Source organism: Haliotis rubra, unplaced genomic scaffold (assembly GCF_003918875.1).
Source record: "Haliotis rubra isolate DU_JTF1 unplaced genomic scaffold, ASM391887v1 Scf58, whole genome shotgun sequence".
NCBI classification, from domain to species: domain Eukaryota; kingdom Metazoa; phylum Mollusca; class Gastropoda; order Lepetellida; family Haliotidae; genus Haliotis; species Haliotis rubra.
Window position 1 is genome coordinate 1,023,219 of NW_025767279.1, and position 23,407 is coordinate 1,046,625.

General features: G+C 40.8%; 1 protein-coding gene and 1 long non-coding RNA gene across 3 annotated transcripts in view; one reads left to right on the forward strand and one right to left on the reverse strand.

The window, feature by feature from the left end:
- LOC124254735 (atrial natriuretic peptide receptor 1-like) overlaps positions 1 to 23,407 on the forward strand; it is a 733,848-nt gene that overhangs the window by 350,996 nt on the left and 359,445 nt on the right. The gene's annotated exons all lie outside the window — the stretch shown is intronic.
- LOC124254739 lies at positions 2,209 to 22,337 on the reverse strand. Its single transcript, XR_006892541.1, has 3 exons — positions 22,179 to 22,337; positions 3,808 to 3,817; positions 2,209 to 2,220 (listed from the first exon to the last, which is right to left on the reverse strand). It is a non-coding gene; the product is annotated as an uncharacterized LOC124254739 (long non-coding RNA).

The following is a 23,407-nucleotide window of genomic DNA, read 5'->3' on the forward strand; positions in this document are numbered from 1 at the left end:
ATTAAATACAAGGACATACATTCCTCAGTAGTAAGCTTGTGGGCATCATATTATTGTTTTATTATTTCTTTAAAGTTTGTTCTCATGATCCGGGAAGACTTGTACGAATCTAGTCGTTTCATTCAAAGGATAAACGTCTAAGAAGTTTACAGTTCAATGTGACAAGAGCAGTGTCGTTGCTATAGATTATACAATACGACTGTGTCCGATCTCTCTTTCGTTCAACAACAGTGTGTCCTGACCCTAACTTACACAGTTGGAGCGTGTCCTAGCCCTCCTTCATATAGCAAGAGAGGTGTCCTAAACTTAGCATATTCAATACGAGTGTGCGTCCAAGATCTCCCTCATATGATACGACTAGCCTAGCTATTGTCCTGACTCAGTTTTGTACGATTAAAGAGAATATCCTATCCCCAATTGCAACACATACATTAAGAGGAGATTCTGAGCTTTAACGTACACAGTAAGGGTGTACTAGGTAGAGTTCATGCTAGAGAGGTGTCCCTGTTGTACTTTATACATTTATACAACTATAATGGTTGCCCTTGCTCCAGGTTGCACAACAGCCGTATCCTAGTCCTAGCTTGTATAGCTGGAGCGAGTACACTTTCGCTACCTCATACGCAAGCCATGTTCCGGGTCTTGCTTATAAAACTAAGTGCGTCTTCCAGCATTTCCTAGGTCCCGTTTGTAACATCGGAAGACGTGCTCTGGCTGTAGTCTATACAGGAGCCATGTCCTTGGTCTACCTTATAAAATCAAACTGCGTCTTCCAGCTGTAGCCGATATTAATGCCGTGTCTTATGTCCAGCATATAACATCTAAAAGACTTGTTTTAGCTCTAGTTTATACAGGATCTGTGTCCCAGGTCTAGCTTATAAAATCCAACTGCGTCTTCTAGCTGTAGCCGATATTAATGCCGTGTCTTATGTCTAGCATATAAGATCTAAAAGACTTGTTTTAGCTCTAGTCTATACACGAGCCGTGTCCCAGGTCTAGCTTATAAAATTAAACTGCGTCTTAAAGATGTAGCAGACACGAAAGCCTTGTCTTAGGTCTAGTTTATATTACGGGTGTTATAGTTCAAACGTCTACGACTGAAGTAGGTATAAGAATGGATGCCCAGTTGTAGCTTGGAACACAGCCGTGCAGACCCCACGGTCTCATACGATTAGACAAGGCTTCCCGGTCTTTCATTAGCCCATACAAGAGCGCGCATCCAACGTTTCACAATGAACGAGGATCGCTTACCGCTCACTCATACAATACTAGATCGCGTCTCCAGTTTAACGTATACCAAAAGGCATGAGATTCGTTATACCACAAAATAATTTTGATATTTGTTTCAGGAGATACTTGAAAAATCTTAATTGCGCGTCAGGTTTTACACCCAATAACATTGTCAGTTAGGCACGATGGTTGTCCCGAACCGAGCTGTGTTGATTCGGCCTCTATGGCAGACAAAGTGTATATTTTGGAGAATTGACTGACAAATGCATTTATTCAGACGCTGAAATGAATCCAAGGAATCCTCTCCCGTCTCCGCACCCCCTCCCCCCCCCAAACACACACACAAACACTCCCTCCTATAATAGTAATCGATCCGCCACAGAAACGTCCATTTCTTCACCACAAGATTGTATTAGTTTAACGGTACTTAAGTTTTGTCTGTGCAATTAGCATGCAACGTCAACTTTAATCCAATCACTGCTACAATAACCAGGTATGTTTCTGTATAGACAGCATTCATTACAATATCCCTGTCTGTATTAAACCCATGTTACTGAAGTCGGCGTCCTTCAACGCCCGTTTAAACTCACATCAAAGACCATTCAACTCTTTAATCTATCATTCCTGTTAAAAAGTAGCCAGCTCATTTCAGAGGCCCGAGATACTCTTAACAATAATGCAAATTATAGCATTTTTTCCGTGATAAACTATGCAGCCGCTCTATCAACCATCCACTTAATCTAAGCCTTGACGCTTTGTTTTGAACCATACAGAAAAATATTGCCTGGTGCGGCTCTTTTAGAAGGAGGATTTAAAAAAGTACGACTGGCTTATATAACGATAAGAAATATGTCCACTGTTGAACATAACGTGTTGTTTGGGCCTTTAATCGTTGAAAAGAATATAAAACATATTGCAGTTAAATGCCATGTTGCCTAATATGTCTTTATACAGACAGCACTCAATCAAATGTAATGGATTTGAATTGAACTTATTAAGAACCTGTCAAAAGAGATCCAATATGAACATACGGGGCGGTGATAACTGTCATGTGTCATTAGGAAACATATAATTAAAATGACAAATTGCTATATTTGCATCAATAATCGAATGTGTTTACGCTGAGGCCCATGCAGCAGACCAATCCTCCTGCATTCTGCGTGACTGCGTTCCCAGGCAGCCATACTATGGTGTGGTACATAGGTAAGAAAGGTTCGGTCAGTATTCACTGTGTATTCGGAAACTGTCAAAGCGGGCTTCGGGCTGAAGCTGATAAGGGCACCGGGCTGTTGGGGGACCCTGTGTCGAGGTTATGACTGGTAGATAAACTTCGGATATAACGAATTCCTGTGATCATTGAATTTTATGGGAGGAATTTTATTGATGCCAAATTCTGTAATCTGAGAGACACGACGTTTCGGGGTATATTGTTACTCCTGCGTCAGGAGGATGGAAGTTTTAAAGCAGATTTTGTGTTAATGTTGTTTATTTGTCAGGATATTTTCAGTGTAGATGTTTAATTTCGGATTACCTTTAATTTCGGATGTCACGAATCCGAATGGTCCTCAAAGTAGGTGTTACTGCTGCGAATTTGCCAGAGCACTTTATTGTAGATAGGTTAGATAGTATATATTTCGAATGAAGCGCTGTTTCTGAAATCGATTTGTATTGCTGGCAGTGGGAGTTTTATTTTCAACATTTTCTACAATATCCCAGCAATAGCACAATGGGCAAACCAAATTAAAATTCTAGCGTGACGAAGGTTTCCAGTTAAACTAACACTTTGTCTCTGTATATATAATACATTATTTTGACAGAAGTGAGTATTTCCTTTTAAATTGAAAAGAGGACCCAGTGAGTAAGTAGATTCAGTACTTGGCGAAATCTAGACTTTGGCATAGCACAAAGGGCGGGACAGAAGGGTTCAGGGACTGTGAGACAGACAAAATCGCGGTATCCACTAGACTATCTGGACAGCCGACCCTAGAATAGAATTGCAGTCGTTCCGGCAGCCTATGCAAGACGATGTCTTAGCAATACGATGTCTTAGACAAACATATCTTAGCCGAGTCAAAGCTGTCTTTAAAAGCGATAAGATGTCTTAATGTTACAACACAAGTAACTAGGTGGTCGCCGCTGTCTTCGGAGTTGACGAATCAGTGGGGTTCTACTGCAGTGTTTCTGAACAGGTCCTAGAAGACATACCGTGTTGCTTTTATCGATTATAACAGCCTCAAGGCAAGCCGAAAATAAATATCAGCATGACAATCATCCCATGTATAACATTATGCGAGTCTATGATTTCTCGGGGCCACGGCAAACTAGTATTTGTGGTATTCTCAAAAGTCGAAGGAACCTACGGTAACTGACTAGAAAGTACAAGTCATGCAATTCTATTTTTGACAATTGTTTATAACAAGCCATATTTGGTCTTCTTGATCTCCGATATGGTGTCCGTGTTTTTTCAATTTTAGTTTTATTTACTAGGAAGCCTGAAATGCATGACTTTTGTTGCAAGCGTTTACTGCAATAATCATATGACAATCGGAGTCAGGACCAAGTATTGGGTTCAATTACTCTGAAAGTACTGCGTTTATCAAATTCAGTGAGTAAAGGAAACAATCACTCAGTAGTTAAACCCATGGCGTGAGCCGAAAACAAGGAATGAAGAGAAACCAATATTGTCCAATTTGTTTTAAACATCAAATGTGTTGTTTGAACGTTCTCGGAAAGTTATTTAACTGGAAACATTGCTTATTCGCCGTGTTTGTGCCTCGCATCAAAGTGTTCTTGTTTCAGTAGAAGCACTTAATGTGTTGGTACACTCTCACTCTGACAGCGGTGTTTTCTCGTCAAGGTCACTGGGGAACGTTTTCGCGAAATAAGGGAACATTTTTCAGAGGACACCTATGTCTAGCTTGGCATGAGTTAGTTCTGAATTCTGGAACTGATGCATCAAAAAAGTTTGATTTCCATAAAGTTTCAAGTCTTTCGATTCTAACGAATGCCAATCACCATCTTCAATACAATCATTGTGTTCAATTTGAAAATTTAAGAAAACGGTCAAAAGGATTAAACAAATATTGACAGTACTGCATGGACGGTGCAAGTCTCATATCAATTAACCCGTTAAATTAATTAACGATCTACAACAAACCCTGAAACTTATTGGCATAATGTGTGTATACCTTTAAGACTGTTTTTTAATTCCTTTGATCTATGTTAAATCTTTCATTTATTTCGAAGCATGGATAACTCGAAGGTCACAATTGCTTCCAATTAAAAAGCTTTCACAACTGTCGTGATTGTTCCTATTTTCTACGGATAAAACCGTGATCTATGCGGATCGAAGGGGCATGATATGATCAGGTTGTATTTGCATCTCTGTCGATGTTTATGAACATATATACGCCGATTCCAGAGAATATCCCGTCAAAGTTATTCATTGAGAATAAAGGACAAAATAGTGTTGGCAATTATAGGTAGCGGAGACAGACGTGACACCATGTGTTGGCGAAAAGAGGAGCAAATCGTGTCATACCTGCAGCACCAGACACAAACACCAGTAGTAAACAAATATGTTTATTGCCTGACACGAACCACATACAGTAAACTCACAACTCTGCGAAAGGAGCTTGTAAATCTGTATACATTGAGCTGTATACAACATTATTGAAAGCACACATGTACCAACCAATTTCCACCGTTGCCAAGAGGTGCACGTATATTGATACTACAGAGGCGGTATTAAGCAACGAGATTTATGAGACGCGCACTATACCACCGTGTGATACATTAAAGTTACGATGTGCAAACAAACCACTCTCTACCACAGTCACGCCATACACCGGTGGTATCACATGGGCTGTAGTATTTCGGTTTTGGTCGAGCGAGACAACTTACTTGAAAAATGTGAAAAGGAAACCTGAGCCACATTGCTGAGCAAATTTGTTTAATGACCAGAGTATTTGTCGTAGCCCCACCACGCCATTGAACACACACAATTAGGTCCATTAAGTCCGATTCTTAATTGAGTGGAGAGGTGGCTCTGTGGTTTATGCGTTGATTAGTGGTGACGAAGATCCGGGTTCGAGTTTGACAGGTATTCCATTCGTGATGACCGCCAAGCTTTGCTTGTTGTTGACGCTATGTTCAAACATTTATCACAAATTGTATGCTAATGTGTTAATGATAACTACTTCTATGTGAAATTTCTCACAAGTGATCTTTGTCGCGAGATCATTCCACAAATACTCAACTTCGGATATAACGAACACTTGTACCGAAATTGGAAATGACGAGTAGTAGTAAATAACTATATTGATGACAGCGAACATAATGCATGTAATAACTTTCATGTTCATGACTTCCTCCTTCCATGATCCACATTATCCTTACATTGTTCCCCAAAACACTTTTCTGTCACGAAATCACCCGATGATTTATACCGTGCATTCGGCGTCTGACGCCTAACGTCTGTAGCCGTTTTCACTTCGCGCCATATCGGCTAATTCCACACCACACGGCATCGTGTAGATTACTGAATAGGACGAGTGGGACAAACGGCATCGGGATCATTCGTAAATTGTTTACGATTAAAATCACGAGACACATTGTTACCGCATGACCTATTTGACCATTGCCGTTCATTTCCGTAACGTCAAGACATGTGAAGACACATTTAAAGCTTGAATACCGGTGAAGACGTAGCTCAGTCGGCTAGCTGACGGGCTCACAATCCGATAGGTCGCATGTTCGCGTCCGACGGGTTCTCAAACAAATGAATGCATGACTAAATGACATGTGATCAACGACAGAGACCGTTGTGGTGCGGAATTTGTGATTCCAACGGTGCTCATATTACTGTAATCAATCTGTCGTGGACATATGGTAACATGGAAGGATTCACAGGACAGATTAACACGTACATTCGAAATTACTGGTATAAGCCGTCAGGACATTCCATATGACGTCTACAAGACGCTTTGACCTGAGATCACAACCTGAGTGTTATGAACGTTCATACTGTCGGCCACTTGTTTGTCTGATTCCGTGTTACCTGGTGCTACGACAGTCAATAGACCCTGTTAAGAGTTACTCTCATCGCCCAAACTAACCTCCATCGCGAGTAGATAGATCGTTGTCCGGAGAGAAAGGGCGGTGCGTTTGTTACAAGCACCATACCAAAAGGCGTAAATTGATGGAACTTTTTGTTACCCTGGCTGAGGCTCAGGGAGAAACCGAGGACTGGTCGGCTGGGATACTGGGTAGGAGTGGGGTAATCGTGTTGTACTAATCGCATGCACGTACCTCTACAAGTGGAACAAATCTTGAACACGATCTAGCCTTACGTTATCTTACACGTCTATCTGACTGCGCTCAAAGCGGTACATAACATCAGATCATCGTAACTCTTTGTTCATGTTTAGGAGACATGATACGAATGGTGTCAAGGTCCTCGCCGAATGTGAGTGAGTGAGTGAGTGAGTGATCTTTGACACCTCTTTAGCAATATGTCATCTATATCACGGCGGGCAACACCAGAATTGTACCATATATGTGACCATAATAAGGTGAATAATGATAATGATGAAAACGATGTACCCAAACTCAAGTACATGGAACTGAACATCACATTGAAGGTAAAAAATACTCGTCTCAAACGTCGTAATTGTCTCTGCAGAGTTGCGTCCCTTGCCCCGATATATCGTTGTTTTGAATCCCAATTCGCCCTGATTATGTATGCTTATACTAATTCACTATCATATCAGTGCTTAAGAGACCGCCTCCGTGGTGTAGTGGTTAGAGCGTCTGCCCGGAGAGCGGAAGGCCGCGGGTTGGATCCCCGGCCGCGTCATACCAAACGACGTTAAAATATGGTACTTGTTGGTCCCTGCCTGGCGCTCGGCATTAATGGGTACAACAAGGACTGGTCGACTCGGAGTCAGTATAATGTGTCTGAGTGGAGAATTCATGCTTCACTGCGGCATGCTATCTCAGTGGGCTAGCACTATAAAACCAGCTGTCTGGGCTAGTACACGCAGCCACACATACACATACACACACATGCACGTCGTCATATGAGCGAAATATTCTCAAGCACGACGTTAAACCCAATTTCACCTCACCTCAGCTCAGTGCTTAAGAGTTCTAAAAAGTGATTCAAACTCACTAAACTTAACATTCTTTAGTTTTCTTGTGCACCTACACCTATAAGATATGAGAAACAACATTGGCCACCTGGTAGCATTGTCTGAGATGTTTAGGTGTAAATGAATGTACATGTATCAACATTAGGACCCTAATTCAACCCGTTTCGACTTCTCGGACCGTCGTGTCGGCTCCGAAGTGTAAGCAGGACTGAAGCCGTTAAACACCCGCCTACCTCTCGTCCATGCAGAAATCCATGTTTTAAGTGACATCATGAATATTCTTTTCTCTCTGAACCAATCTCATCAAACGATAAACACAGGCCGCCGAAACATTATCACATTTATTGACTTCTATTCTTATTATCCTGCTAATATTGATAGGGAGATTATACATTAGTTAGTAAATCCATCACCACTAATCTCTTAATCCCTTCATTTCCACCGCAATGTTAATACCACGAAGACAGAACACAAATATGCATGTAGGATCGATTGTGACGTAACCGGTACACCGCAATCAGAAGATAGCGTTGAGATGAACCGTGTCTAACTGACGCATGTAAATGAGTTTCCAGTTAGAAACTGAAACCGGTTTCTTGAGAACGGCGATACCAGAATATAGATATCGACCACTTTGAAGACTTGTGCTTGAAACTGGAATTCATGTTTCGCCCAAACTGGAAGTAGCAGACAGGTAGACGGCGGGTCTGTTTCATATAGATACACACTCGCAAACAGAACATAGCGTTTAGGTAAACGTTGTTTAAGTTTGAGGTTTAAATACTTTTCCGTTAGACACGGAAACCGGTTTCTGGAGAAAGGCGCAACCAGAATGAAGATATCGACCAGTTTGAGGATTTGTTTTTGATACTCGGAGTCATGTGTCGCCCAAACTTGGAGAAGCGGGGAGGTAGGTGACACGTCTATTTCATATAAAAACACACAAATGTATGACATTATGCTTTTTAATGTCCTCTTAATGTGAAGATGCCCTGCTTTGTCTCGGCAAGAGACATAGATCTGCTACCAGGCAATATTGTATTACAAGGGTCAGAAGTCTCTATCTCTTGAGATCGTGGTAAAGTTTGTCCTGGAGTGTCACTCAGCCAAGTGAAAGGGTCGTCTTAGGTATGCAATGTACATTTTGTGAAATGTACATTCTGAAATCGACATGCGTCATTGTGAAAACAGTGTTTAAACGCACCACCAAATGTGATATGATAACTCTTGAATTGATTGTTAATTATAATTGTATTTTGATACAATGATAATTATGATAACAATAATTGCTGGTAGTGGAATTTATTAATACACGCTGTTACATCATTGTATATTTAATGACCGTTGTGGTAGCAGTGTTTATTATTTCACTTCAATACATAACAATTATCATAATTGATAATAAACATAATTTAAAAGAGTGACGTGGTGCTATTATGGTTAGGTATGTACACTGTTTCATTAACTGTGTATTGCATTTTCTGTCTCTCGTCATTTGCTATCAGTATGTATTTTCTTTAATAAGCATAGCATATTATATGTCGTGTCGTGTTTTCGTGAAGGCAACTCATGGTTTACTGTCAACTAGTGCTCTGATGACAACTACTCGGAGTAGTGACAGATAGACTCTTCTGTTTCCTGTTGGGGATAGTTGTCGTGCCATCCCCTCAAGAAAGGACGCTGAACATCACGCTGTTCTTACAACTTGTGTTTCATTTTCAAAAAAACTGTTTCACTAACGAGATATTAATATGAATTATACACTTTCAAAATCACGGTCAATTACATCTACGGTTGGTCAGTAGAAATGTTTGACTTAATGATTTAAACCACCGTGTGTCATACGAGATAACATCCTGATAAAATGTTGTGACGTCACACTTTTTGTCGTGTCACCTGTGAGGGGAATACAACATTATTGTATGTTACTCTGTATTTCTTCTGATGTGGCACTTGTGGGATCGGGTCCAAATGACAAATTTACCATATGACATCAGATTATTTTTAATGCAAGCAGGTATTTGTTTGCACGTTCATACATGTGTTTATGTATCTAATGTAATATCGTCCGATTGTGTTTGTAAAACAAAGCAGTAACACAATGCCATCAGTGTATATACGTATTGAAACAATATTGATACAACCATAAAATTAAATCATTGTGTTTCCATTTCAACCGATCGATCACTTGAGGGAATTTATGTATTCAACAGGGAGGAAAAGCCGGTATCGCAAATATTGATTCAATGATATTTTGAGTTATTCCTTTAAAACGAAGCTGTTGCACACCCTGAAATAGGATATCACATGAATAAACACTTCAGAAATACAAAGTTTGGTAAACTGTTTCCTAAATACTCACCTCTTTTTATTGCGATATGTTTTCGTTCGTCGCAATCGAATAGCGCTATATCTCCAAAAGAACGTTTAATTCGGTCAAGGTGCCGTGTTCATTCCTCACACGTAGCGTAGTGGTTCTATAAAAAGTGCAGTTTTAATTCCACATATGAATCGCAGTAAGTCCACAAACACACAAACGTAATTCTGCAAACTATCGCGGTATTTCCACACCCGTACTGTGGTAATTCCACAAACGAAACGCTTGAAATTAGCAAACGTTAACACGATAAGTTTCATACTCGTTTCTGAGATATCTGAAAGAGGTGAGTAGTAGAATTTTAACGTTTTTGATATCACTATTGTTTTTTTTATGGTTATATAATTTCCTGTAATTTTGGTAATTTCCTGTTATGAAGCTAAATATGTTGTTGTAAAACAACATTCAATCTATTCAAAGCCAAGTCAAGTAATCTTGCGTCTTCATATGCCAGTTTAAGTCTTTCTGGTTTTCGAGTTTCGAGCTCGAGTTTCAATCTGTTGGACATATAAAAAATCCAATCTGCGTTTGATGCTGGAAAATAACGTTCAATGAAAGTAACATTGTAACGAGTTGTGTGCCTCATAAAGCACTCTGAGGAAATCCTAGAAATTGTCCGTAGTTACTGCCGTGTCACGTTTCTGATATCTCGTACGATTTACGTTAAAGAACAGTAAACATTCCTATTGATATAATGTCACATTTATTAGGTCTGACTCGTAATAGACTGCATATTTCTTTGTTGTTTGTAAAGACGACAGAGTAATCCTACATCAAATAATAAGCCAATATCAGTTTGTTGTGTCGCGCTGGTGAGGAACAAATAGTCCATGTATTCGGTCAAGGTCAACGTAACCGTGACCTTGTTTTATAACGACTGGTATTTGACGTGACGAGTGAGTGAGTGAGTATGGTGTTACGCCGTTTTAGCAATATTCCAGCAATATTGGGGACACCAGAAATGAGCTTCACACATTGTATCCATATGGGGAATTGAACCCGGGCCTTCGGCGTGACGACGAACGCTTTACCCACTAGGCTACCCCACCGCCCCTTGACGTGACGAAACAGAGATGTTATGGAATATTACAGAAATGCATGTTAATGTACTCAAAATCTCAAAATGCTACTACCATATCTGTTGTTGTAATATTCCTTTTGCAATAAATTTGTCTCCTATTCTGGCGTGTTTCAGGCCTTAAAGCAAAAAGTGACAATTTCGATTTAATTGTTCATGAATTCAGATATTCAAAAACTGAAATTCTATATTGAATTTTTCCAAATCTTGTTAATAATGTAAAACAGCTGTTTTCCACTGCGACAGAGCATTTACAGAACGTCATTACAAATACAGCTGATACGGGGAATTATGGGCAAAATACTTGCATCAGCAGTTTCTACTGCGACGAAAAAACATTTGTATGAATAACTGGTTCCTACCTCGGCAAGACATTTCCATAAAATGTTAATATACATACATGTACATATACTGTCTGGCATATGTGTGTATTACACTGAGTGAACATGTGGTTAGGCGATTATTGCGGGTACTCGTCATGTTCGGTCAACCGTCGGACAGACATGGGTCGCAGGTCTTTTGGGTGCCACAATCTTCTGTCCAGTGTTGCGTCCATCGGTCACACAACGCGGCACAAACTGCTGCCGGAAACCCGCGATCGAGGGTTCGAATCCTGGTGGGATCCCATTATGAAGCTATAGAATTCTATTTTATAGAATTCTACCCTTGGTCGTTGGTTTCGTTTTTGCTAAAAAGCCTAAACCTGCATCACGTTGGACTTACATATTGATATAACTAGAAGCTATTGATATAACAGGAATACGGTTCACGGCGGCGTAAAACAGAACTCACTTATTCGAACATTCTTACACTGGCTGTCTGGCTGACCGACCAACCGACCGACTCACCGACTCACCGACCCACCGACCGACCAACCCACCGAATCACCGACCCACCGACTCGACCCACCAACCCATCAACTCATCGACTCACCGACCCACCGACCAACCGACCAACCGACCAACCAACCCATCAACCCATCGACCCACCGACTCATCGACCCACCGACCCACCGACTCACCGACTAATAAACCAATCGACTCACCGACCCACCGACCCACCGACTCACCGACCCATCGACTCATCGACTCACCGACCCACCGACCCACCTTCATGACACTCTGAAAACGCAGTCACATTCAGTCTTGTGAACAACTATATAAGATTTGGCAGTTGGCTGTTATTGACGTCATCGGAACCCACTGGAGTGAAACCTAACTCCACCAGAATTCCAGGAACTTTTTTGTCATCGGTCCCTAACGAATGTCGACATATTTCCTTATCAGCGGACAAATAAATTGTGATAAACGGCTACTAGAAATTCATCTACATATACCCAAACGTCACATTACCATACCAAAATCGTGTTTGTGTTTAAAGAATGTTTTTCCAAGAATGATGAACATCTTGTCATGCTGGCACCAGCGGATGATGAGGGGAGATACCGTGTGCACATTCACAGCACGGACACAGACCGAGAAACCCAAATGACTACTAAATTAATATTAATACAAAAGAATGCCAGAAAACCATTCCACAATGCCAGAATTCTGAGAATCTTCATCCGTACAGGGAGAAAAGTGATATCCGTGAATAATGAAGTCAATTGATATTGATTGTGCGGGAGTTGTTTCAATAAAATTGTTATGTCGATTCGACGAAAATTTATATTTTTTGGGAAGCATATTTGGTACTTGGCATTGCCAGTTCAATCTCTAGGGTGATACAGACTTTGTCGTCAGTAAACGTGTTTACACGTAGCTCACCTGGCCCTCAGTGCTAATACATCGTTGTTGAGACAAGAAAGGGTTTGTTTGTTTGTTTGTTCGTTGTGTACCACCGCACTCAGTTATATTCCATCTGTATGGCGACAGTCTGTAAATATTCGAGTTTGGAACAAACAACCTAATTATCAACATCATGAGCATCGATCTCCGCAGTTGGGATAAGATGACATGTGTCAACCAAGTCAGCGAGCCTGACCACCCGATCCTGTTAGTCGCCTCTTACGACAAGCATGGGTTGCTGAAGACCAATCTAACCCGGATCTTCACGGGTCTGCGTGAACAGATCTGTTTTAAAATATTGATTTGAGTGGACGTGGGTATGAATGGATTCTGATGGCTAATTCAGCTTATTGTCAGAGTTACTATACAACAGTTTAGAAGATCTTCCATGACGATTTACAAAATATTTATTTATTTGACACTCCTCCTTTTCTGTAAATGTTCATGTGCACAAAAGCCTCGTCATGCGACTCCCTGTCATTTTGGAATACATAAACTAAATAAACCTAAAACCTAAAAACCAGCATGCTAACAGTCTGATGTTTCCTCGTGCGGGAAATCGATCCCTGGGCTTCAGTGTCGAAAAAGCGCTTTAACCACAAAGCTACCCCAACGGTCATCCCTCGTAATGACCATAACACAACGTTTCTACTTTCATGCCTGTTCTGTGTGAACAAAAACGTCCACACAGTCGGCCGATTCTAAATAATGTTAAACCTCCTATTACGCCTTAATGCACCATAGGTAGCCTCGAGCCGTTGGGGGCAACGTTAAATTTGATTAGGGCACAAAACTTCAGGAAAACGCTCTGCCTTCTACAGTATTTAGGTCAGCTTTGGAAACGCTTCACTAGTCGAGGCAATATGCACGATGCAATCATCTTTATCATAGAAAGTACGCCGGCTGAAAACACTCTTTTTCTCGGCCTTAAATTCACTTAACTCAAATCAATGGAATGCGTGTTCTGGGATAATCGATGTCAACCACATCGTCAACATCCGACGACCGCTGTACATTGACGGTGTCTTTAAAATATACAAGACAGTGCAATCACTTCAGGTCCTCGTCGAAGAAAGATAATACCGATTTACTCGGAAAAACAATCGCCACTTTCCGGAGTGTGTATTCTGTCATTGCTCGGAACTGCCATTAATCGACAATTATGTATTGTCACCACAGGATGCAAATTACAACGCCGCTATCTACAGACGCATCGTTCCGAGAAAAGGACACTAAATAGCTTTGGAAATGAAATCGACTGACAGTGACGCGTGTCTATTACATTCCATGAGTTTGACGAAGGACCCGTTGTCCACGGTTTTCGACTTGTATATGGGTGTGTGTGGAAGGTAGAGATATTGACAAATTACACCCAGTCACTTTGATCACGGATAACTGTCATTCTGATGTTGTCTATTTCAGCCTCCTAGTTGGCGCTCCTGTCGTTGTGTATTTCCTTTGATCTAGAATGCATTTACAATGAAATCAATGCCGCGTGGCATATCAGCTGATACGCATTGATCATGGAGGGTTTTTTTCGATTAGGCAGAAAAACAACAGTTGGTGTGTACATGGAGGTGGGGAGATGTTTGTACATGGCACTAGATCTGATTCACAAATACCTCTTGGATTGCAGTAGATATTATATTTGCGGAGTGATGTCGATGTAAAGTTCTTGGGGTGTTTTGAGATTTATCTTCTGTCCTGAAATTACCCGTGAATTTGTCGTCAGTCCTTGATCTCAATTCTCAAGGCGATTCCAGCGATACTGTTCTCGTAAGTTTAATGTTAAATAATACGATCCGTGAAGAGCGGGGCCTTAAGCAGCCCATGCTTGTCGTAAGAGGTGACTAACGGGATCGGGTGGTCAGGCCCGCTGATAAATTCGCACAAAACATAGTGAGTGAGTGAGTACATATTGCTTAAAGGTCACATACAACGTAAAACACAACTTTGCAGATTCTGATACCTTTCGGTATGGACTTACCGAAACAAATCATCAAAAATGCAAATTCAACTTATAAAATTGAAAAATAACACGATGAGAAAAACCGCGCGAAATCGGAGTTCAAACGATTCACTAATTTTCCCCCGACTTTTCTGGGGAAAACTGGTTTCAACAGCTGGGCTGCGCTCATAGCACATGCGCAGTGAAATAAGCTTGCGCAACTTGGAAGCGGGCTGTCCGGTGAATACTCGGTGAAGGCTTTGGTGTGAGCTATTTTCCTAATGTTTTGTTGATATCTCACAGGCGCGAGCTTTTTATATGTTATGACAGTAAATAAACTGTTTATATAATTTCATTTGTCTATTTCACCACACGTTCTTCTTACCGAGTCACTTTCTCTGTTCGATACTTAAAAGCAATGTCATTATTTAGCGTTGACAGAATTTCTAACTGTGATATAGATATGTCGTTGTCACAGACAAAACTCAATGTCTTGTTTTATTGACACCTGTGTGTCTGCCTGCCTGTCTGCTAATGACAATATTCAATACACAACTGCGATCACTGACCACATGCAATTTGAACTTAACACCTATCAGGCTATACACCATAAACAAAACGCATTGATTTATGGCCCGAGTTCGGTCTCTGTCACATTATGTAATTACACAGGCAGGCAGGTGTGATACTTGAACACATGACATGTTATGATGTCTGTTGATTGCAAAATGTTATACACAAAACATGAGCATGTATTTACAAAACCCAACATCTCTATATATACACACACCAATGAGCCGTGAGAGCGTTTGCAAATGAACCAGCCGTTACACTTGAGTGCACACCCACCCGCTCTGACTGGGTTCGGTATCCCGGCTGCTTCGTTTCTTGGGAAGTAAACCCAAGTACACAATATTGCACTTTTGATTTGCGATTGTACGCTTATAATTTTGTTTATATGTTTTTTCATAACCAGCAATGTATATTATATGTCATGAATAAGTGATAATTGTGTTTTAATTATGTTTGATTTTTTGGTTGCATGTGACCTTTAACTCCACAATAGCAATTTTCCAGCTATTCACGCCTCAAAAAAAATATATAAAAAAAAACAAAGGTCCCCAAACAATGTTTATAGCAGTGTATAGTCCTTACGTTTTCCAGATATTTTTGTATCAAATATTCTCGTGTATTTCACAATTGCATATAACGAAGCAGTGTGCCAGGTTTAGGCTGAGTGTGTGGACTGAGGGCATTTACCAATGTGTGTAATTACACCACTTCCATATCTCATGCCAATCAAAGTCCTTGAAAGTGACATCAGCTGCTTTCCGATGACGCTAAATATGGAACGTAATTGCGATCAGAAATTGATTTCAAAATTACCTTGATTGCTCACATACTTAAGTGGAACTCGTTTGAAAGTTAGTTTGTTATAAGGCACGTGCCTAATCCCGGCTAAAATCATTAATTTTGCTTGAACATCTTTCTACGATCATAAAGGTCAGCATGACCGGTGGCGCACTATGAATCAACTTATAAATATAGATTAAAAGTAGTAAGAATCTATTTACGATTATTTTCCTTGGTGAACATACTTGCAAATTTTACGGAATAAAAGTGGATGCACGATTGGTAACTGGAACTGCATCTTGATAGCCCGGTAATATTGTTTGTCGAATCCCAAATGACACACATCCAGGTTCGTGATGCATGCACGTTACTTTGTCCCGATCTAACTGTGTTGATTCATTCTGCATGCTCTCTCTCTCTCTCTCTCTCTCTCTCTCTCTCTCTCTCTCTCTCTCTCTCTCTCTCTCTCTATGAGAAAGTAAATACTTTAACATATAAAACAGGTGCTAAGTCAAGCGACCCGTAAAATTTCGGGTTAGAATTAGCCTTCAGGAACCCATGCTTGTCGTAAGAGGCGACTGACGGGATCGGTTCCCAGTTACGTAGATTGATGTTCATTGTGTTAGTCACTGGATTGCCTGGTCCAGACTCGATTATTACGGACCGCCGCCATTTTGCTGCAATATTGTTGCAACAAACCAAATAACCAACTAAGTCAAACAAACCCATGCGTCAATTAGGTATTTCACCGTAACATGGTGTTTTAAAACTGCTACCGAAATGGCGCTGTACGCAGAATGGCAAATCCCCCTGCTACACTTGAAAACATACTGTACAATAATCCAAGCACTTAAACAAACATGTTAGCTGATATACAGAAACTTCCCTTTATGTGCACAGTACGTATTAGAATCCAGTATGTTCCAGTGCATAATGGGTTAACCCTTACAGAGTGCCGCCTCTATAAGAAATCAGTATGTTCCAGAGCATGATGGGTTAACCCTTACAGAGTGCCGCCTCTGTAAGAATCCAGTATGTTCCAGTGCATAATGGGTTAACCCTTACAGAGTGCCGCCTCTATAAGAATCCAGTATGTTCCAGAGCATGATGGGTTAACCCTTACAGAGTGCCGCCTCTGTAAGAATCCAGTATGTTCCAGAGCATAATGGGTTAACCCTTACAGAGTGCCGCCTCTATAAGAATCCAGTATGTTCCAGAACATAATGGGTTAACCCTTACAGAGTGCCGCCTCTATAAGAATCCAGTATGTTCCAGAGCATAATGGGTTAACCCTTACAGAGTGCCGCCTCTGTAAGAATCCAGTATGTTCCAGAGCATAATGGGTTAACCCTTACGGAGTGCCGCCTCTATAAGAATACAGTATATTCCAGAGCATAATGGGTTAACCCTTACGGAGTGCCGCCTCATTAAGAATACAGTATATTCCAGAGCATAATGGGTTAACCCTTAAGGAGTGCGCCTCGATAGACAAATATTATGTGTCGATGCTCTTTAGTAGGAAAACACGTCTTGACACGTTTTCTGTGCTCCGACCGATGATGAACAACTCGCATCTTCTGGATTTCCTTTCCGCTTCGGAGCGTAATCGTTCTCTGGCGTTTCCAAGAATATTGAATCAGCGCAAACACCTCTGATAGTTCCCTAGGAGCTTTAAGTAGGAACTTTTTACCAAGATTGGTTGTTTTATCATTTTGAGAGATGAATTTGATTGACGCGAATTGACAAGTACTAACAGCTATGATAGGTTGAGATCGGCGAGGAAGAAATTGAGACCTTTGACTCGACACATCGGTTTAATCTCAGTGCCGCCTCTGTAAGAATCCAGTATGTTCCAGAGTATAATGGGTTAACCCTTACGGAGTGCCGCCTCTATAAGAATACAGTATATTCCAGAGCATAATGGGTTAACCCTTACAGAGTGCCGCCTCTGTAAGAATCCAGTATGTTCCAGAGTATAATGGGTTAACCCTTACAGAGTGCCGCCTCTATAAGAATCCAGTATGTTCCAGAGCATAATGGGTTAACCCTTTCGGAGTGCCGCCTCTATAAGAATCCAGTATGTTCCAGAGCATAATGGGTTAACCCTTACAGAGTGCCGCCTCTGTAAGAATCCAGTATGTTCCAGAGTATAATGGGTTAACCCTTACGGAGTGCCGCCTCTATAAGAATACAGTATATTCCAGAGCATAATGGGTTAACCCTTACGGAGTGCCGCCTCTATAAGAATACAGTATATTCCAGAGCATAATGGGTTAACCCTTACGGAGTGCCGCCTCTATAAGAATACAGTTTATTCCAGAGCATAATGGGTTAACCCTTACGGAGTGCCGCCTCTATAAGAATCCAGTATGTTCCAGAGCATAATGGGTTAACCCTTACGGAGTGCCGCCTCTATAAGAATCCAGTATGTTCCAGAGCATAATGGGTTAACCCTTACGGAGTGCCGCCTCATTAAGAATCCAGTATGTTCCAGAGCATAATGGGTTAACCCTAAGGAGTGCGCCTCGATACACGTCTTGACACGTTTTCTGTGTTCCAACCGATGATCTCACATCATCTGATTTCCTTTCCGCTTCGGAGCGTAATCGTTCTCTGGCGTTTCCAAGAATATTGAATCAGCGCAAACACCTCCAGATAGTTCCCTAGGAGCTTTAGAATACAGTATATTCCAGAGCATAATGGGTTAACAACCCTTACGGAGTGCCGCCTCTATAAGAATCCAGTATGTTCCAGAGCATAATGGGTTAACCCTTACGGAGTGCCGCCTCTATAAGAATCCAGTATGTTCCAGAGCATAATGGGTTAACCCTTACGGAGTGCCGCCTCATTAAGAATCCAGTATGTTCCAGAGCATAATGGGTTAACCCTTAAGGAGTGCGCCTCGATAGACAAATATTATGTGTCGATGCTCTTTAGTAGGAAAACACGTCTTGACACGTTTTCTGTGCTCCGACCGATGATCTCACATCTTCTGGATTTCCTTTCCGCTTCGGAGCGTAATCGTTCTCTGGCGTTTCCAAGAATATTGAATCAGCGCAAACACCTCTGATAGTTCCCTAGGAGCTTTAAGTAGGAACTTTTTACCAAGATTGGTTGTTTTATCATTTTGAGAGATGAATTTGATTGACGCGAATTGACAAGTACTAACAGCTATGATAGGTTGAGATCGGCGAGGAAGAAATTGAGACCTTTGACTCGACACATCGGTTTAATCTCAGTGATCATCTTGACTTTAACTTTAACGCAAGAGAACAGAGGGTCAATTGCTGCGTCCCGTCTGTCAGAAAATATACTTCAACGGTTGTCAAGAAAGAAATTCATTGGATGGAGTAATCATATCTGTATTATCTAGCGGCATGCATATTAGTCATTAGTGAGTAATCTCCCTGTCATTTCGCTATTGAGCTTCAAATCATCTGCTAAGTTTCTTTTTGGACGTTAGTTTAGAAACCCTGTACACACATAAACAGTACACAGATACTGAAGTAATACTGCCCAGCGTTTAACATTTCCAGATACACGCCATTCCTGATGCTGAACAAGAACAGATTTAGTTCAGCGGAGACTATTGCCCTGAGTCAAGATGAAATCAAATTATTGGTATCCCGGTATACTGACAAACTCGGTGGTGGTACTATTACATTAGTTGTAGAAATGCCCCAGTCCAGTAAGAGTCAATTTGTTTTAGTAGACTTTCTATCGCGCACACACAGCTATTAGTAACTGTCATAGCTCGCACGGTCACCAGTCAAGGCACCAGAGAGTTCCTCCAGTACATGCTTGTACACGATCTCGCCAAGGAACGAAACCCGTTTATCTGTTTAGTGCAAACGTTTGGACGCACCACCCATAATTTACACATATGTTATAATTTTCTTTCGAGGAGTTGTATTTTGACACAGCCGATTATATTTGAAATGGATAAGACGTACCTAAAGTATCTCATTGTACACAAAATGATATTTTCTTTGTGATTCAAGAACGGTTTCTTTATTTTCAATAAATTACTCTTCGGAAAATATACCCAATCTCAGATTTTTCTAAACTGTTAATTTCATATCGGTGAGTAGATCGGTGCTCACGATGCCAATCACTGGATTGTCTAAAGGGATCGGGTGGTCATGCTCGCTGGCTTGGTTGACAAATGTCATCGTATCCTAATTACGTAAACCGATGCTAATGCCTTTGATCACTGGATTGTCTGGTCCAGACTCGATTGTTTACAGTTCGTATAGTTGGAATATTGTTGGAATCGTGCTGCGAAGATCGGTGCTCACGATGCCAATCACTAGAGTATCCAATGGGATCGATGGTAACGATGTTGATCACTGGATTGTCTGGACCAGACTCGATTATTTACGGACAGCCGTCATACAGCTGGAATATTGTTGGAATCGTGCTGCGAAGATCGGTGCTCATGATGCCAATCACTGGAAAATACAATGGGTTCGATGGTACTGATGTTGATCACTGGATTGTCTGGTCCAGACTCGATTGTTTACAGTTCATACAGCTGGAATATTGTTGGAATCGGGCTGCTATAAAACAGACTCTTGCAATACGGAGAACCAAATTGAATACATTGTTTAGACATGTGCAATACCAGCCTACAAAAATAGGCCCCCGCCAAGTCGTTAGTAGCCATAAGCCCCGTCAGTGCGAGATAAGCACGCAGCGAGGCATCGTATAGGAATAAGAGACATGATTTTAATTAGATTGGATGTACATGTAGGTGTCATGATAACTTTCAGGGACGGTATTATGATACCGGGGATGACACCGTTGGATATAACTCAGGATGAAGTAGGAGGTTATATTAACCTGTCAGTCTTATTTGGATTTGCACTTTGATCACTGCAAGAAATATTTTTTTCAAAAACTCAGTTTGATGGATGGAAACTTTTCCAAACTTTTCAACTTTCAAATATCATTAACGAGGACATGTCATTTTTTTCAGAAGCATTGTGTCTTAAATCGAAAACATGTTTAATCTCGCGTATGTTTTGGGGTGTATTATTTTTTGTTTCATTTACACTCACGTATCACGGGTCTGTTTGTCAGCAAAAACAAAACGTGTGTTTTGAAGAAAGATGAAATAATCCCTCGTATATATTTGGAGAGATACGCGCGTAACGTATTTAAACTCAAAAATCTCTTAAAATCATGATTCATCTCAGAGAATTCATACCCACGGCACGGCCGGGGAGTAATGCATCAAGTGAAATTCTGACAGTGTTTTCTTTACGAAGATTGATTTCCCAGTGGATAAGTCATGTTCCGTCGAAATATGAAGGAAGAAAATTTGATCCGTTCTACACCAGCTAACTATCACCGCCGTCCACGCTGCTGACGAATCGTACACGGTGGCGTTGTCGAAGAGAACTCAAACTGTTTCCATTTGATAAAGGGCTTGTTTACCCATCAATTATTTTCGCGTATGCATCAATTACCGGCGATTGCTCTGGCACGCGTGGAAGTAAGTGATTCCGCCTTAAGAAGCAGATCCGTTTACGACAAGAAATGTTGGCTAGTGTAGTAAAGAACGCAATAAGAGTTTTTAATATCATTATAATTACCGGCGCTGTTAAAAACCTACGTTTTTTGTGATTTAAGGCCTGTAAATTATCTTTTTTTAAATTGTTTAAGTTGAAACAACAAGACCCACGTCGGCACACTATCCAAATGGCTGCTGTTCTCACATCTGACACTTAAAGGGGCACTTGACTCAATGTCATTGGTAGCGCCAGTAGTACGATTTTGATTTGAGTCACTCAAAACCGATTTGTAATATATATAAACGTGAATACATACACACACGCGCACACACTATGTATGTAAGCTATATGGCAGGTTTATGATGAACATATTTGACACAATGTACATATATATTCATATTGTGAAGTTAAACATTTTGTGAAAAAAACTAACATGCCCGTACACATGTCCATTTTAGTTTTGTTACTTTTTCTCCAACGTCCAAATTTTGTATCAAGAAACTGATTTGATTTACATTTACTATGACTTATATTCATACTCATATATGTTAATTTTGTTGTTTTACCATCTTCAGTTTCTCTTTAGATTATGGATGTACATACATACATACATACACACACACACACACACACTCTCACACACACACACACACACACACACACACACACACACACACACACACACACACACACACACACACACACACACACACACACACACACACACACACACATACATACATACATACATACATACAAATACTTCTATAGCGCCAGAATCCGATGTAATCGCCCAAAGGCGCTCTGAGTCCACGCTGGAGCTAAAGGTAAGCTTTGGTAAAAAGATGAGTCTTTAACTGGCTTTTGAAAGATGCAAGTTCAGTCAGTGATCGAAGTTCTTGTGGTACATTTTTCCAGAGTTTTGCACCATTTGAAGAGAATGCTCGGTCACCAAAAGACTTTGTTCTTGTACATTGAATTTGCAGAAGAGATTGGTCACTGGAGCGAAGAGATCGGGTTGGCACATAGGGTTTTACAAGCTGTGAAAGATACCCTGGAGCCAGTCCATGGATGCATTTAAAAACAAGAAGCAATACTTTGTATTGGATTCTGAATTTGATTGGGAGCCAATGGAGATTTTTCATGACAGGGGTAATGTGGTCAATTTTCTTTGTTCTACTGATCAATCTTGCGGCTGAATTCTGGACTCTCTGTAATATACAGTATTCGTCTAGTCAGAATTCTAATAATATTTTTATAACTAATGTTACTATACACACATCGAAGCATCAATCTTAATATGAATAGTTTTTGCGATGACAAACACCAAGGTTATTTTGTATATGTTCTCAAGAAAGTGCGTCCCAATCCATGTGACCTCATGTCGATCAATACCATCACTTCCAGATTCTTGTGTCTGCGTTGCTCAACTGCGTAGGTGAGCGAGTTTAATTTTACGCCGCTTTTAGCAATATTCCAGCAATTGTCAAGACGGAGGACACCAATATTGGTTCACACATTGTACCCATGTTGGGAATCGAACCCGAGTATTTGGGCTTCACGAACAAACGTTTTAACCACTGGGCTACCCCACATTGCGTATGTACATGAATGCATCTACATTCTATTTCTCTGAAAGATGCATATTGCCAACAACTATGAGTTAATGAAAATGAAGAGCATGTCCTGTCTTAACGAGAACACACACCACTCTCATAATTTAAAGTATGTGTTTGTTGCCTGAAAAGCATTCCAGAAATGCTGTTTGATATTCACGGTGCTATACTATGCAATGACCTTTTCAGGACGTTTTGGCGTTGTGTTGACAAAAGCATGTATTTTGATGACAAGTGTATGATTGGTTGAGTCTGTGGACGAACACCTGGTGTCATCACTGATTTCAGCGATCCGCCCAAATACCTGTCATACTATTTGTTTTCCTTTTACAAACTAAAGCGAGGTGAAA